The sequence below is a fragment of the Parasteatoda tepidariorum genome, chromosome 9, assembly GCF_982258835.1.
Source record: "Parasteatoda tepidariorum strain Cologne lab strain chromosome 9, Ptep-v5.0, whole genome shotgun sequence".
Lineage (NCBI taxonomy): Eukaryota > Metazoa > Arthropoda > Arachnida > Araneae > Theridiidae > Parasteatoda > Parasteatoda tepidariorum.
This window is the reverse complement of record NC_141763.1, coordinates 71741595-71758519: the sequence shown is the minus strand read 5'-3', so window position 1 is coordinate 71758519 and position 16925 is coordinate 71741595. Positions and strand designations below refer to the sequence as shown.

Genomic DNA, 16925 nt, shown 5'->3' with positions numbered 1-16925 from the left:
ATATATATATATATATATATATATATATATATATATATATATATATATATATATATATATATATATATATATATATATATATATATATATATATATATATATATATATATATATATATATATATATATATATATATATATATATATATATATATATATATATATATATATTTAATCTGGTTATTTATACGTATATGTATTTTTATAAGTATACTATCTATTTATTTAATGTGTGTATTTATTTAACCCTAAAGAGCTGGAATTCGTTTTTTCACGTTATTTCAAGAAAAAATACGAAATCTCTAGGAGCATCAGCAATATTACGAATGAAAGTTGAGAAAGGCACGAAGTCTACTTTTATTTCGGTTGTTTTCTGCAACTTTCAGTTAGAAGTAGTTTTTACTACTCCAGCAAAAGTCCGAATTAAATAAATAAGCGTAAAAGACTAATTAGAGAAGGCAAAAATAATGAGGTGAAGAATCTTAATGGCGGTATCACTAAATAAGCAAATCGATGAATTGAAAAATCTTAAAATTAGTGAATCAATAACTTGGTAAATCAATGAACCAGCAGGTCAATAATTGAGCGTATGAATGCATTAGCTAATTGATGAATTAATAAAATTATTGAGTCCATGAAAAAGCAAATCAATACGTCAACGGATCAATAAAATCAGGGAAAAAGTAATCTATGAAACAGCAAATCATTTGACCTGCTAATTTGTTATTCATTATTCTATGGTTTCTTTGATTTCTTTATTCGATGATATATTGCTTTCTCACATACTCAATAATTTTGATTGACTTATTTGTTGTAAGTTGTTATTTTTACAAATAAATGTAAGTTTACAGCTTGTAACTTACGTTTACAATTTAAAGCATCTGACCTTCAATATGTATTTCATAAATTACATTACATTCAAGGAAACGCCTACTTACTAAATTTAAGAAGGAAAAAAAAAAACAACAAAACCATAAATAATTGAAAAATTAAATTTCCACAAATATTTTTTTCATTTTATTTTATATCAAAAATTTGTGATAATAATTTGAGTTTGAAAATAAGTTACTTTAAGTGCTTCGAATTGTTATTGCCGCATTAGTATACTAAAAGAAGAAGAAAAATGAGAGAGAGAGAGAGAGAGAGAGAGAGAGAGAGAGAGAGAGAGAGAGGGAGGAGAAGAAGAAGAAAAAGGGGGGGGGGAAACGATGAATTTTAAATTTAAAACAATATTTGGCAAAAACCAATCAAAGGTACTTTTGACACAATAGATGAAAGACTATGTAGGTTATCATAGATATTATATCACAGATTGATAATAGTGACCAAAGAAGTGCCATTAAAGTACCATTGGCTTGGTTATTGAGATATAGTTAGCGATTCTTGTATATATAGGGGCTAAACACGCTTTATTTTAAAGTGGTAGCTAACTTGAAAAATTTGAATGCTTATTATCTTCTCATAAATTCTTTAGGGAGTTGAATTTTAAAAATGAAGTAAATGTAAGTCTGCTTTAAAGAGAAAATCTCATTTTTTACGACGATAATTTATTCTTAATTTAAAAAAATATAAATATGCTATTTATTTAATAGGATTTCTAATTCTTGAAAGAGATATTAAGTTCTGACGTACATAAATATTAAGTAATGATTTTTTTAAAATATTTCAAAATGATCAATTAAAGTTTAATAAAGATGCAAAAAAAATCAAATTCTCACATTTTCAGAAGATTTAAATACATTTAAAGTAATGTTAGAAATGCATAAAAAAAATTAAGAAAGGTTTAATATATACTCGTTTTATTACACACACAAACACAGATATTGATATATTATTATTATATTATATCACGGATAATAAGGAGTCAACAAAAGCCTATAAATAAAACTTATAATTCATCTTAATTTTATTCGTTAATTACTCTTTTCTTTTATTCTTATTTGCCTTTATTGAAATAAAAAACATCAAAAAATCTAACTTTTAAAAAATGAAGCGTAATCTCTTGGAAATATATAAAAAAAAAATTAAAAATTTCTAAAATATAGTATGCTTTTCTACATACTTGTGTAAATGAGGTATTTTGTTTTAAATACACTGTTAAAATAAAGATTCAAATAAGATTCATCTCTTATTTGAATTAAAGCTACCGAGAATCGAACCCAGATCGACCCGATCGCAGCTTCCGATAGTGGGTGTTTAAAAAAAGGCGGAGCATATAGTCCCGGATGCAAAAAACTCCGCCCACTTTAGCATAACCCTTTACGCGACAAAAAAAAAATTTGTCAAGAACCATCAAAATTTTAGTAATCAAATTACGTTCAGAATTAAAAGATCTGCATAATTTCATATTTTTTAAGATTTAAAGTAATTCATTAACTCTTTCGAATGCCGTGGGAAGTATACTTACCACCACTTTTTTACCACTTTTAATTCAGGTTTCCATTTGTTTATAACTACAGAGTTCTTGAAGTGCGTTTGAACAAAATTGGTAGCCATTTTTTAGTTTAAGAAAAACGTATAAAAGTTATAAAATACATAATTCCTTTTGAAGTTTGCAGCAGTTATAAAATTTATATTAGAAATAAAGAAAAACAAAAGTCAATAAGTTCCTAATAGGTCGTGTAAATATATTTACCACCAAAAAATGACATTTTTATAAACTAAATGAGTTTTTTTTTTCTTATATCAATTACTATTCTTAATACAATCTCAATTCCAAAAATACTTTAATTTACCTTTACAAGAAATAAATGGCTCATTAAAGGGTTAACAAAAAAGCCTTTCTTTGACCAGTTAATTCCTTTATTCAAAATTCGATGGGTTTTTACTACATATTGCACTGATTTATTGATTCATTAATTTATCAATAATTGCATTCATTTATCAGCTGCTTGACAGATTTCTAGATTTATTATTTTGCTGAATTATCTATTCGATCGATAATTCATAAACACATAATCGATAATTCAATAATCGATTATTTGTTGAATCAGTGATTTTCTGATTCATTCATTGATTTAGATATTCATTTTTTTCACACCAAGCAATCAATTTTATGTTCAATTGGAAGATTACTACGGTTAAATGTAAAATCATGTTATCATTGAAAATCACAAATAAAAAGTTGAAATTTTGAATTTGGATGAACTCCATATTAAGTACTCGAAATGACTAATAAGATATCGGAATTACAAATGTTTTTAGAAACTTTAAATTTTTTTTCTAATAAAAGCGAGTAAAAAAGGGATTTCAGCCTTTTTCGATAACAAGCATTTACAGACTAACTGTAAAATTAATTCGCAAGAAATAAATGCAGTATGGGGAGAGGAGGGGGAAGTATTGATAGCAATGATATGTCCATTTAGAGAATAAGAGAAATATTCGTAAAAAAAAAAAAAAAAAAAAAAAACGAGAACAAAAATTTTTGAAATTTTATTTTATAACCGGACTGAACAGATGACCCAATTTAGAGTTTACTGTTACCTATGTTTAACGCCGTAGCCTTGTAATTTTGAGCCCAATCCAGAAAACAAGAGAACTCCTGGATCGGGAGAAATTTGCCTCTTTGATGGAACTAACCCGCATTTGCGTTACAAGGAGAGTAAAATCACAAACTCCTCCCACGGTTAGACTGATAGCAAGGGGACTTAAACCCATGATCTGTCTGCCACTAAGGATACTTTAAGTGTCAGCACTGTGGTCGTTACGAGCCATCCCTGGGATTCGAACCCGGGTCCCTCATTGGGAGGATAGCGCTTTATCCCCTGAGCTGGATCGAGATCTAAACATACAAATATGATTATAAAAACAGTTAAAGAACTACTTACAAAATATTAAAACAAAAACTTACTCAGGGAATCAAACTACTACGCGTTTTGGAAATGCGTATTTTATAAAGTAGTAAACTACCAAAAACCAAAGCGTATAGTATTTATGTTAAATTTGCCTACATCTGAAAAGCTTCATTACAAGCAAAATGGGACTGTACTGTACTGTATTAAATATCTGGGCACCTGAGGCCGCTTGCTGCCCTTTTCCCTTTCATATCTAACTTGAACTTTGAACTTGGTGTTTCGATGAGGTTCTGACTGTGTAGTTATAGCAAAATGGGACAAAGTAACTTTTTATGTAACTTTTGTATCATTTACATGTAGAATATTACATCTAAATAATAAAGAACCAAGCATTAAAATATAAAATCTGCTGCTACCGAAAGAAATTTTCCCACGAAGCGTAGAAAATTGGTAGCCCTGTTTACTTAATTCACATAAAAGTTTAATTTTTAGTTACAGAATTAATAACAGCATGATCAGAAAGAAGCCCCGCTGTAAACTGCAAAACTTCCATTCTAATTAATTTTAAGTCATCTTCCAATATAAACCAAATATAGTTAGACTCAATCCTCAAAGAAAATGAATTCCGAAAACAATTTCCCCCCAAGGGAAGAAACTTTAAACTATTGAGATTTCGGTCAACAATTGCCAGGTATTAATAGTTTAAAGATAAGCTTTCATTCGAAATTCATTGGCTTAACTAATCGTGAAATTAACAATCAATATTCTAACTAATTCAGCATTTTTGTTTCTTCAGTCGCTGTTAGTTGCGAAAATTATCGTGACATCATTATTTGAACTGAGGAAAAGTACTTAATATAGTTAGAAAAGGTTGTCTGTTAAATTAATAGTTAATTTTCGTAGATCAAAAAGCAATTGTCTTTATTGTCAAATTTTATTTATTGGAAAACTAAAAATTTTATTTGAAAGAATTATGCCTTTTTAAATCAATTCGAGACTTGAATATTTTTAAAAATCGTATTGTTTTTAATTAATGAAGAAATTTTATACTACTAATTATATAATAAAAGCTGGAATAATTACAAATCCTATTTTTTTTAAATATATAGAATGTATTAAAAATATATAGTAAGTCCAAATAAATTCTTAAAATATAATTCTTAAATCAAACAAATTGTTCTGTTTGGAGACCAGTGATTAATTATAGATTGTATGTATTGTTGCTGTATAAATCAAAATTATGGATAGTGTTTACAATAAGTAAACAACTTGATGTTAATTTCAAGTATAGTATTTTGGCAAAAAGCTAGAATCGGCTATGTCGTCGGTCAAATTAAACCAATGGCGTAATCTTAATCAGCTGATCATATGGTTTTGAGAACTCAGTCTGGCGCAAGTTCTTTCGAGTAAACGGGATCGTGGTAACCTAAATTTCCTGAAGAAGAAAAAATTAAAACCTAAAAAAAAGTTAACCCCTGAAAGAAGTTGCTGATATAGATAATGATGACACATTGAGCCACGATGGCTCAGGTGATAGAGGTTCGCCTTCCAATGAGTTGATACGGGTACGAATCCCAGCGATGGCTGCTCGATATGAATTCCGCCTCCGGCTTGCACCGAAAACAGTGCTGACGTGAATTATCCTCAGTGGCAGGCGGATCATGGGTTAGAGTCCCCTTGTCGTCAGGCTAACCACGGGAGGTTCTAGAGGTCATACTCTCCATTTAACGCGAATGAGGGGTAGTTCCATCAAAAAGTCCTCCACGAAGGGAAATTTCTCCCAATACTTCATCCAGGAGTTCCCTTGTCTTCTGGATTAGGTTCAAAATTACAAGGCTACGTAGTTGAACATTAGTAGTCGTATACCCAAAAATTGAGTAGGCTCTTCAGCGACAGTTATAAAGAAGAAAAAAAGGATGACACGTTGGCACACTTACGTTCTGACGTTCAATAGAAATGAGGAGATAAAGTGAGATTTTAATAGTTACTAACCTTCAAACTAAAAAAAATACACTTTTAAAAATTCCCTTTTGTTCATTTATTTGTAGATTTGCAAAGAAATTTTCTTTAACTGTTCTACTTTATAAAAAAAGCCGTAAAATACAACTGCAATAAGTCAGTTACATTTCGTTAGAAATTATTTATTAATGACCATCAATAATTATTAATTAATGGTTGTTCGTGAATAATCGATAATAATTAGCAAATATGAGAGCGTAAGTTTTAATTAGCTCTAAAGCAGCACTTCTTGATATTAATTCTCCACTGATTCCCCAATCCATCTCCATTCAGAAATGCATTGATTGTCTGAAAGACCTGACACTGAAAGGCAAGCAAATCGTCCTCCAATGGATCCCGGGACATTGCGGGATTTGGGGTAATGAAAAAGCTGATTTCTTGGCCAAGAAAAGAACAACTATTGCCCAAGCATCTCGTTGCTCCATCTCTCTGCACTCATTTAAATTGCTGGTCCGAAACTAATTCCGGAACATGCTCTCAGAGAATTTCCGTACAAGCAATATACACAAAACCTGGTTCAACCATATTTTAACTATCCCAAATCAGCGCAGGTTTACGGTAGTCGCTCTCTTTAGACTTGTAACGGGCCATGACTGTCTGGCCAAACACCTTCTTAGCATAAACATTTTTGACTCTCCTAAATGCAAGCTCTGTCGCCTTGGGGAGGACATGGACTTGCCCCATATTTCTGTCTGTCCTGCGCTCATCTCCACTACTGTGTGTGGACGCTACTGGGAAGCTAGGGCCCGTATGGGCTAAGCATGTCACTATGCATTTAATTCTATTTATCTCCTTTTGCCTTGTTTTTCTTGTTATTTTATCCTTTTGTTCTTTTAAATTGGCCTGCCATTGGAAATAAAAAAAAAAGTTTTAATTAGTAACAAAGGGGAACAAATTTTTTGTTGCATTTATACAAATACTTGATCTAGCCAGATTTGGGTCTGATGATTACAAATCTGAAATAGGTATGCTTCTTAAACTGAAGATATTTTCGTAGAATGAAATTTTTAGTATATTTTTTGTCAAAATGTACTAGTTTAAAAACGCTATATCTTAGAGGGGAGCATGAATAGTTCGACAAACTTCTAGGGGAATTAGGGCACATCAGGATTAAAACCTATGAATCAATGAACGCCGTACAGCACTAGCTGCGCTTGCCTATTCAGAAGCACATGAAGAAACAATTCATATTTGAGAACAGTCCCTAGCAGCGTATGACGACATTACCGAGCATGGGATCCTATACAATTTTAATCCGTATGATGTGCCCTAATTCTGCCGGAAGTTCGTAGAAACATTTATGTGTCCCTCTATTATATGTAACGTTTTAATCTCATACATTTCGATAAAAAAAAGACTAAAAACGTAATTAAAACGGTGGCTTGAAGAGAAAGACTGATTGCAGATTTTAAATCAGCGTTACGAAAATAAATATAAAATCTGTAAAAAAAAAAAAGTATCATACAAACAGAATACAGCAATTTTCTGTTGCAGAGTTTTTTTTCTTTCTTTTTTTTTTTTTTTTGCAGTTTAGCATAAATTGTTTTGTTTGTATTTTGCAGTCTGTAATATTAAAATTAAAATAAAAACATATTAAGGAATTGGCGGACATTGTTGTAATATCCTCTCCTTCATAGTTATTAAAGTTACTATTGCAAGAATAAGAAACATTCAATTATTAATGATCAAATACTCTAGATAAATTTATATTCTTAAATTTTTCATTGATGACCTATTAATATAAGCAAATTTTTCATTGCTTAAATTTTTCACATTAAACCGATAGTTGAAGGTTTACTTAGAATGTAATGATAAGCACCTTTTTCAAATCATATAAACACTTCATGAGTGTTTTTCATTTAAAGAAAAATAAATAAATAAAACACTAAGATTTTTAGGTGGCAATTAAAATGTTTCTTATTGTTCTCCCATCTTTTTGAAATTTTAGTATGAATCTTAAATATTTGACAAACAATTCTAAGAAATAGTTAGGTGTCAAAATCTGCATAAAAAGTCAGATTTATCACTATATCGTCTCAAGTCTTTCAATTAAAAAATTTTTGTAAATACAATTGGTAAAATTTGCGCAGAATTTAAGATTATAAATTTAAATTAGCAATTTTAATTAATTATTCAACTTAATTGTATTTATATTTGCTTGTTGCATAATAAAAACGTCAATCTTCGAAAACCGATCTTATAAATTATCGAATTTAATATTATAATAAACAATTGTAGTACATAATTTATGCTATTATAACTTAATTTCAGCTTGATTTGTAATATAGTTCCATTAAATAGATTAAAGTGAAAACCTTTCATCAATAATTCTGTGGTTCAGATTAGAATAGTGGTTTTGATGAAATTTTGAATTAATACGTAAATTAATAAATAGTGAATAGTTAATGCCTGAGTTGTTAATAATTAGAGCGCTACGCTTAAGTAAACACAATATTATTACCTTTAAATTCTGCAAATGCTTCCACCAAAATTCGGAAATGAAGCGCTTTCTATCAAAACAATATAAAATATTCATTAATTCGATTACAATTCAAATCACGTGATTTTTGACGATAACTGTGTAATATCATTTAATCCAATAACGATCTTATTGATTCCATTCACATTCAAATATGAATTCTCTTTTAATAAAGGTGTTGCCATTCCTTTTGACATAAAGTCATTATCTAAGAGGGATTGTTAGGAGCCTAATATCATCCGAATTTGCCATGGTTTGAAACACTCGTATCGTTTGACAAATGATTTCACTTCGCTTTTCATTTTCTTTTCCTAAAAAATAGCAAACGATGTTTTTATCTTCGTTTGATAAAAATGAAGTTTCGCTGTCATTCGAACGATTTTCAGGAGCAATTTATATTCATACTTAAAAAATATCGCTTTACTTTTTGATATTATTTTAAAATAAGATTATTTTATTGCATTAAAATATCTTAAATGTTCTTAAATTAATGTTAATGCGTTTTAAATGTTGCTAAATATATTATTTTGAAGAATGTTCAATGAATAACGTTTTTAAGCAACTAAATAATTAAATAGTTTCTTATCAATATCCGAACAAAGTTTCTAAATGATCACTCGATAAAAAAAAATTTAAAAAAGAAAACAGTTTTCGTATATTATACTAACATAACTCTTTTAGCATTGCCCTATTGTTATGTTGCAGATGTATTCTGCAAAATAGGCTTATAAAATAAGCTTACATATGAAAAATAAAATGATTATTTGAATGAATGATTATGTGCCATAGTAACTGCAAAGCATTAACCTCGTTAAAGAAGATTTTTAGAAAATTGTATAAAAGAAAATGAGTTAAAACCACAGGGTATCCGACCAAATCATCATCAGGGCAAAGCGATTGTTCCTCAGAATCTTTCATGGAAATCAAAATTTCTGCACTCTAAACGGAAGTAAATACGAATTACTTTTTGAAACTATATAATTTTTAAAAGGATTTGTATGCATTTAGTCACGAGTTAAAAAAAATATTTTTAAAAAATGCAATTCGTTTTTATCAAATTGCTGCTATAGAAACATATAAAAATGGGATATACATAGGAGGGGAGGGGGAGTAAAGATGATAATTTTGGATGGGAATTACAGGTTTTTGTTAATAACACAATTCTCTTAAAAATGGAGCGTGGACTTTTTAATTTATTTCACAGCCATCGTTGAACAGCCGACGCAATTCTTTGGGTTTACGACTACTAATGATCAACCAACGTAGCCTTGTAATTTTGAACCCAATCCAGAAGACAAGGGAACTCCTGAATGAAGTATAGGGAGAAATTTCGCCTTCGTGGAGGACTTTTTGTTGGAACTAACCCGCATTTGCGTTACATGGAGAAAGAAACCATGAAAACCTCCCGTGGTTAGACTGACTGCAAAGGGACCCTAACCAATGATCCATCTATCACTGCGGGTGTTTTTCGCCAGTGGTCGGTGCGAGCCGAGTGGGGGATTCGAATTCCAGCCATTGCTGGGATTCGAACCCAGATCACCTCGTTGGAAGGCGAGGCTCTATCCCCTGAGACACCTCGACTAATAGAGCGTAGATTAGAGAAAAATATTCAATATCTTGCGTTCATGTTGGGAAAAATGTTATCCTATGTCATGACCTCATTATGGGGCCCGCATAATATATTAGTTTATAAAGATCCCGTTCTGCTAATTTTTTTTACCGTATATCAGTTCCTATCTATGAATTCATAATTCTTTAAAATGAAGTTAAATCACAATTAGTTATTTCCTTTCCAAATAATTTATCCCAGCAAATATTTTCAAAAATTTGTTTCAAAAATATGAAGACTGATAATTCAATTATTTTATTCTTAAAATTCACTTTAGAAAATCTAGACATTTGTATTAACCATAATATATTAACAGTATTTATATTTTTATCAAAAATTATATAATTAAGATATTTTGAAACTTAAGTGGTAGCGAGCAATAGAAATATCAAATTAGTTTAGGAAAAAAAATCCCAATAACTTTTTTTACGAAGATACATTTTGCCTCACTAAATGCAGCGTTTTTGAATTATTTGATTGAAATGCGTAAATAGCAAGTTTGTAATTAAAAAAAACTATTAATTGCACTAAGGAAGATATTTTTTCTGCTGCGTGAGATTTTTAAACAGATCTTAGATACTTTTGCAATTGGTTTCTCTCTTAAAGATCCAGTTTTTCTTTTTATTTCAAATGGCATTTTATTTTAAACGTAAGTTTTTATTTTTATTTTAGTCTATATTTTATCGAAAGTACAAGTTTAGAAACGATGCATATAACAGTTGAATATTACAGAAGACTTCTAGGGGAGCTAGGGCACATCATTAGCATTAAACTTTAAGAAAACTATGCCCGGAAATGTCATCATACGCCGCTTGGGCCGCGTCTTTATTATCAACTGTTCTATTCACTTTCTGATAAGGTCATAATAGGGCAGCTCCCTTAGTGTCATATAGTGACTTTTCCTGATATGGATTCCAATGCAATTTCAATCCTGATGGTGTGCCCTAACTGTCCCAGAAGTTTTTCACAATTTTTATGCACCCCGTTTATATGCAACGTTTTAAACTTGTACATTTCTACAAAAAATTGACTAAAACTGTTTTAAAAAATCTGTAGCTTTAGTAGCAAAACTAATTTCAAATATGAAATCCACACTCCTTAATTATGCAATATCATATATTTCCATTATTGCAACGAAAACTTTGTTCAGAAGTATTATTTATGCAATATAATAATAAATTATTGTAACTATGCAATGTAAAAAAATAAATTTATTTACTGAAAATTTAAAGACAAAATGAAACCTGCTTTTAAGTTACAATACATACAATATCTATTACAATATTATCACAAATAAACGTGTTTTTCACTAAGAGTGTATTTTAAAGAAAAGTTATTCCTGGTGTTGAATTTTTGGGTAGGAGATACAAAAAAAAGAGAGAAAAAAAAATTAGAAATAAAACTCTTTACAGACTCTTGGCGTCGAATTCTCTTGGCGATAAAATCTTCCTCGTTGGTTGTACAAATAACTTCACTGCATCTCCACTCTTAAAGCAGAAAAACCAATCATCAGGCTGAATATATCCAATAGTCAAGATGCTTACTTTCCGATTTCCCTTCCTTAATGCTCCACTTCACAATCAATTTACTATTTAAAAAAAAGCATGACGCTCCATTTAAAAAAAAAATCTTATGAATTTTAAAGGGTTGTCAATTTATCAACAAAAGAGAGAAAAAAAAACTGAAATTTGTTTTCTCAAAATTTACATAGATCTACACGAAATATTTGATATTGATATATCTACGATTTTATTTTGTGGAAATACACACATTTTATTGAGAACATTTTGAAAGAGTTTTTCAAGGATACAGCATATTTTATCAGGATATTTTTTTATATATTTATATGGTTCTTTTTTAGCATATATTTCATTTTATTTTTACAGAAAAATTGAGAGAAACAAAAATGGGGAAAATAAATAAATAATGGCTTATGGATTTTTTAGAATAAAAAGAAATGAAAAATTTATAGTAAGAGGTGTAAAGAGAAATATAGTGATTGCTTGTATTTTCCTAAGTATTGTTACTCCTTTGTTTATTACTTTTCATTTTATCATAAAATTAATGATTTTTTTGTATTTTTATGATAATTTTGTGTATTGTTTTTAACATTAAAGATTTGTATTTATGTGTAAAAAAATAGGTTCCTTAACTAGCTTGATCCAAAATAAAAAGCCCTTCTTAAAAATAGGTTTTCTTACACAGCTGTAGCTGAGCACAGTTATTACAGGACGCTACTCAAGCACTTGCTGCAATAGACGTGTCACCTAGTACACAACAAAACGGCATATTCTTAAAAAACAGTATATTAAACTTCGACGTAAATTTTATGTTTTAAAATTTTTTAAAAAAACTAAAAGCTGAAAAGTAGCTATTAAATTTCATTAAGAGATGAGCTAAGTAATGTTTAAAATTGGACTTGGGTAGCGAAAGGCGAATAGTTAACGAGATCTATTTTAATTGTACAATAGCCTGTTAGGGACCATTCCAATATTGCATAACCATGTTTTTTGCTGCTTTGTTCTCCCCCTCCCCTTTTGTCACCAAAAATAAGCATAATAATAACCCTTTTACTAATACTTTTAGTGTAGTAATCTAATTTCAAGATTTAATTCAACTGAAAAATGCATTTTTGAATAAAGCGAGAGTTGCGATTTATATTCATTTCGAAACTTATTAAAGAATTTTTTCCAGCTTTGTCTTATGCCCAATTTGACTTTTGCTACAAATTTAAAATTTTTTCAATATTTTTTTACATTTTTTTGAAAAACAATTTTAAAATGAAGAGATGTTAGGGTCTTAGCAAGCAGTTCTTATACCTCACCTCCCTCTTTTTCATATTTAGATAATACACTGCTCAAAATAATTAAAGGGTATTGTAAATCTTGTTTAAAATAGCAATATAAGCAAATTCTTTTTTTTTCTTGCATAAAATGGAAGAAGATAGTCACAAATGCAAATTTTTCGTATTTTCAAACTTCGCAGTATGCAAATTTTGAGCTGCTGACGCTGAGATGCTGTTTGACGTCGAAGACGATGATTTAGCGGCAGCGAATTAGATTTGGCTTTCAACTTAATGTAAGACAAAGCGGAAAAGAATGATCGATATTCAGTAAGCGCTTTGTCTCAACGAAGTCATTTAACCAAATCACAAGCTTGAAGAGCCGTTGGTAAGTTAGAAGAGGCCAAGCACAAGGCGCAGTAGCAGAAGCCATTGGAGTTTCACAAAGAGGAAATGGTTTCAGGATATGGAACCGTTTTTTGGAGACTGGAAATGCAGGCCGAAGATGAGTACAAGGGCGTAGACGTGCAACAACACCCAATGAAGACCGTTATTTAACGATAACGGCTCAGAGGCACCGAAATATGAATACCACTCTTCTTCAACACTTTCACTCGGCTACTGGCACCACAGTTTCGACGCAAACTGTCCGAAGCTTCCTTCAAGCTGTAAGTCTGTATGTTCGTTGACCAATGGTGTGCGTCACGTAAACAGAAAGGCACCGTCGTACCTGCAGGGAGAGGGCAACAGAGCGCAGAAATGAATGGCGCAATGTTCTTTTCTCTGACGAGTCCCGTTTTTCTGTTCATCCTGATAATAGGCGTATTTTCATCAGGAGGGAATGTGGCACTAGAAACAATTGTGCGTTCGTGCACGAAAGTGTAAGATTTGGCTGTAGGGGAGTGATGGTCTATGCTGGCATCTCCATTGATGGGCGCACTGATCTTCATATTATTCGAAATGGAGTTCTGATCGGTCAGTGATATAAGGATGATGTCTTGAGACCTATTGTAGTCCCTTACGCTACAGCAATTGAAAGTGACTTCATGTTAATGGACGAAAATCATTTGGATTGATTCGTCTCATTGAAAACATTCAAATTTTCACTTTTTTTCCTCTCATTATAACTAATTTCCTAATTTTAAAGCATATAAACATTGCTAGTTATGCATGCTAAGTTTATTAAATATTATAAGTATGGATGACAAGCGAAATTATAACATAAAAAAGCTTAGATTTTTTTTTTGTAGCAGGAATAACATTATTAATTCTATATTCCATTCCTCTTTATTATCTGGAATGAATCTGAAAATTGCAAAAATATAAAAAACAATGCAGATAAACAAAAATAAACAATTTTGAGAGCTGTACTATGATATAATGATTCGATTTGTTCATTTACGTCGCACTAGAACTGCACAATGGGCTATTGGCGACGGTCTGGGAAACATCCCTGAGGATGAACCGAAGACATGCCATCACAATTTTGATCCTCTGCAGAGGGCATGGCACTCCCGCTTCGGTAGCCCGACGACCTGCACGCGAAGTCGAGCACTTAACGGTAGAACAGTTTAACGAGGACCAATACCGCACACCCTCGGTCCCTACGCAGACTGATCCAAGTGGTCACCCACCCGCACACTGACTGCAGCCAGTGATGCTTGACTTCTGTGATCTGCTGGGAGCCGTGTCTTAACGATCAGTCACTGTGGGACTACTATGATATAAAAACCGAAAGTAGAAACTATCTATTCTGCTTATCGCCAAAATTACTGGTCATATACACATTGTTTGTGAAATTAAAATTTCACATGAACGCAGTATTAAAATGATTAAAGTAACAAAATTTTAGAAATACACTATTCATATATTTTGTGATATCTAATATATCGGAAGGAAATTAATAAGACCAGAGAAAATGTTTTGTCAATGGATCACAAACACCGTAACTAAAGATAAAATTTCGCTTGTCAGCTGTATTAATGCTTTGTAAACTTCATTAACCTCTGAGCAATAAAATCTGTCATCACTTCTCTTTATCGCTAGAATTTTCTTTATCGCACTGCTATCAATAAAGAGTTAAGAAAAAAACATATCGATTAATTTTAAAAAAAATATTGTAATGTTTTGAATGTACTGATTTATGGAATTTTTATTATTAAATTTAATTTATTAACTTATGCCTAGTCTGTACAATCGTCACTTCTGAGTCTGATTATTCTATAGCGTTCATATTTATTTTCTATATATATGAGACATAACATATAGAAAAGGTAGGAAACAGATAGTGTGATACATCATTACGCTACTATCAGTACAAAATATGTAAATATGTGATCATAATCTTAGTTTTCCAAATATCTAATATCATATCATATTTTTTTTTTCAGATGCTACGTTCTAACTCTTTTTTTACCATTTGACGCAAATGGGACACCGGTTTCCTTTTTCATATATATTTTTTCTGACGCTTTACAAGCAAAAATATATTTTGGTATTTTTTAGATATAAAAAAACAGCGTAAGAGTTGATAAAAATATCTGTTAGAATATCGGAATTACATTTGCACTAAAGTATAAAATCCGAAAAAAGTAGTTTTGAACTTTTTTTTTCTTTCATATTCAAAAATATATCAAGAATTGATTTTGTAAATTGAAGAAATTTCAATGATGAATAACTTTTTTTTCTTAGATTTAAATAACTGAAAATAAGTACAAATTTGAAAAATTATTGTTTGGGAGTGAGCCGTGTTTGGAAAATTTTACCAATTATAAAAATTAATTATAAAAATATTAATTATAAAAAAAAAAATATTAATTATAAAAAAAAACAGCGTAAGAGTTCATAAAAATATCTGTTAGAATATCAGAATTAAATTTGCACTAAAATATAAAATCCGAAAAAAGTAGTTTTAAGCTTCTTTTTTTTCTTTCATATTCGAAAATATATCAATGATTGATTTTGTAAATTGAAGAAATTTCAATGATGAATAACTTTTTTTCTTAGATTTAAATAACAGAAAATAAGTACAAATTTGAAAAATTGTTTGGGAGTGAGCCGTGTTTAGAAAATTTTACCTTTAACGCAGAAAAAGACACCGGTTTTTCATGCTATATTTCATAACCATTAAATGTTATAATGCTAAATATAATATTTTTCACTTATTTTGGCCTAAATTAATACAAAATATGTATGATAAAAGTATGAAAAATATATTTAATAAAAATTCTGAGTCAGAGTTCTAAACTGGCGATACCTCAAAATGAAGGATAATAATTTTCGAGATTTTTTCCAAAAACAGCAACAACAAAAATTTAACCTCTTGAGAACCAAGATTAGAATAATAACAAAATTTGCGCATTTTAGATTTTTACAAAAAATTTGTAGCTTTGAAGAAAGTATACTCAAAAAAAGTTCTTTTCGGTTAGCCGGGTGCAAGCGAAAAGTCGCCAAAAAATGTAGACAGCCTCCAAATTTTATTTATTATTATTTTTTTTCATTTTATTTATTTTTTAATCATTGTATAAAATGGGCAATCACAAAAAATTAAATAAATTTTTAAGAAAATTATTACTCACGTCATGCCGAAAAGAACCAAAAAGATTTTTTTTTAATTTTATTAAATTAACATTTATTATTTTTTAATTATTTTTAAGAATTGCATAAAAGTCGTTTCATTTTAACTTTTAGCGTTTCTTACACATTGTTGGATACTTTTGTAATGTATTTCATCTCATTTTGTTCATGAAGCAAAATTCACCAAACTCAAATAGTAAAATATTTATTTGTCACAAACTATTCATAAGATTACTTTAATTAATTTTGACAATTTTTTTTGTAATTTTCATTGTAATTAAAAATTCCAAACAACAAGAGTAAATTTAATAATATTTCTACAGAGACAACTGCTTTTTGGAGGCATACAATTTAGAGTTGGCAAGTTTTTGACGCATAACCGTTTTTACCAGTTTTCACCATAGTTTTACAAAAACTTCAAAAAACAAAATTTTTGGTGACATTGTATTTTTACTTTATTTCAACCTACTAAAATTTAGAAAAAAGCGTATTTTAAATCTTAATGCAATAAATTTTTATAAAAAACGCTAAAAAGGATATTTGACAAAAAAAAAAGACTTAAGATTATTGACAAAAATATGCATATGCATTTTTACAGCTAGGTAAAGGACCTAATTACCAATAATGCCATTTTGTATACAATTGTGGTTTGCATTAATAGGAATTT

General features: G+C 29.8%; 1 protein-coding gene across 1 annotated transcript in view; it reads right to left on the bottom strand.

Moving 5' to 3' along the window:
- Orc4 (origin recognition complex subunit 4) overlaps positions 1 to 11333 on the bottom strand; it is a 46244-nt gene extending 34911 nt beyond the window's left edge. The window contains exon 1 of the mRNA XM_071186075.2: positions 11315 to 11333. The gene's annotated coding sequence lies outside the window, so the exon portion shown is untranslated. The remainder of the gene's footprint in view (positions 1 to 11314) is intronic.
- Between the last annotated feature and the right edge of the window lie 5592 nt (positions 11334 to 16925).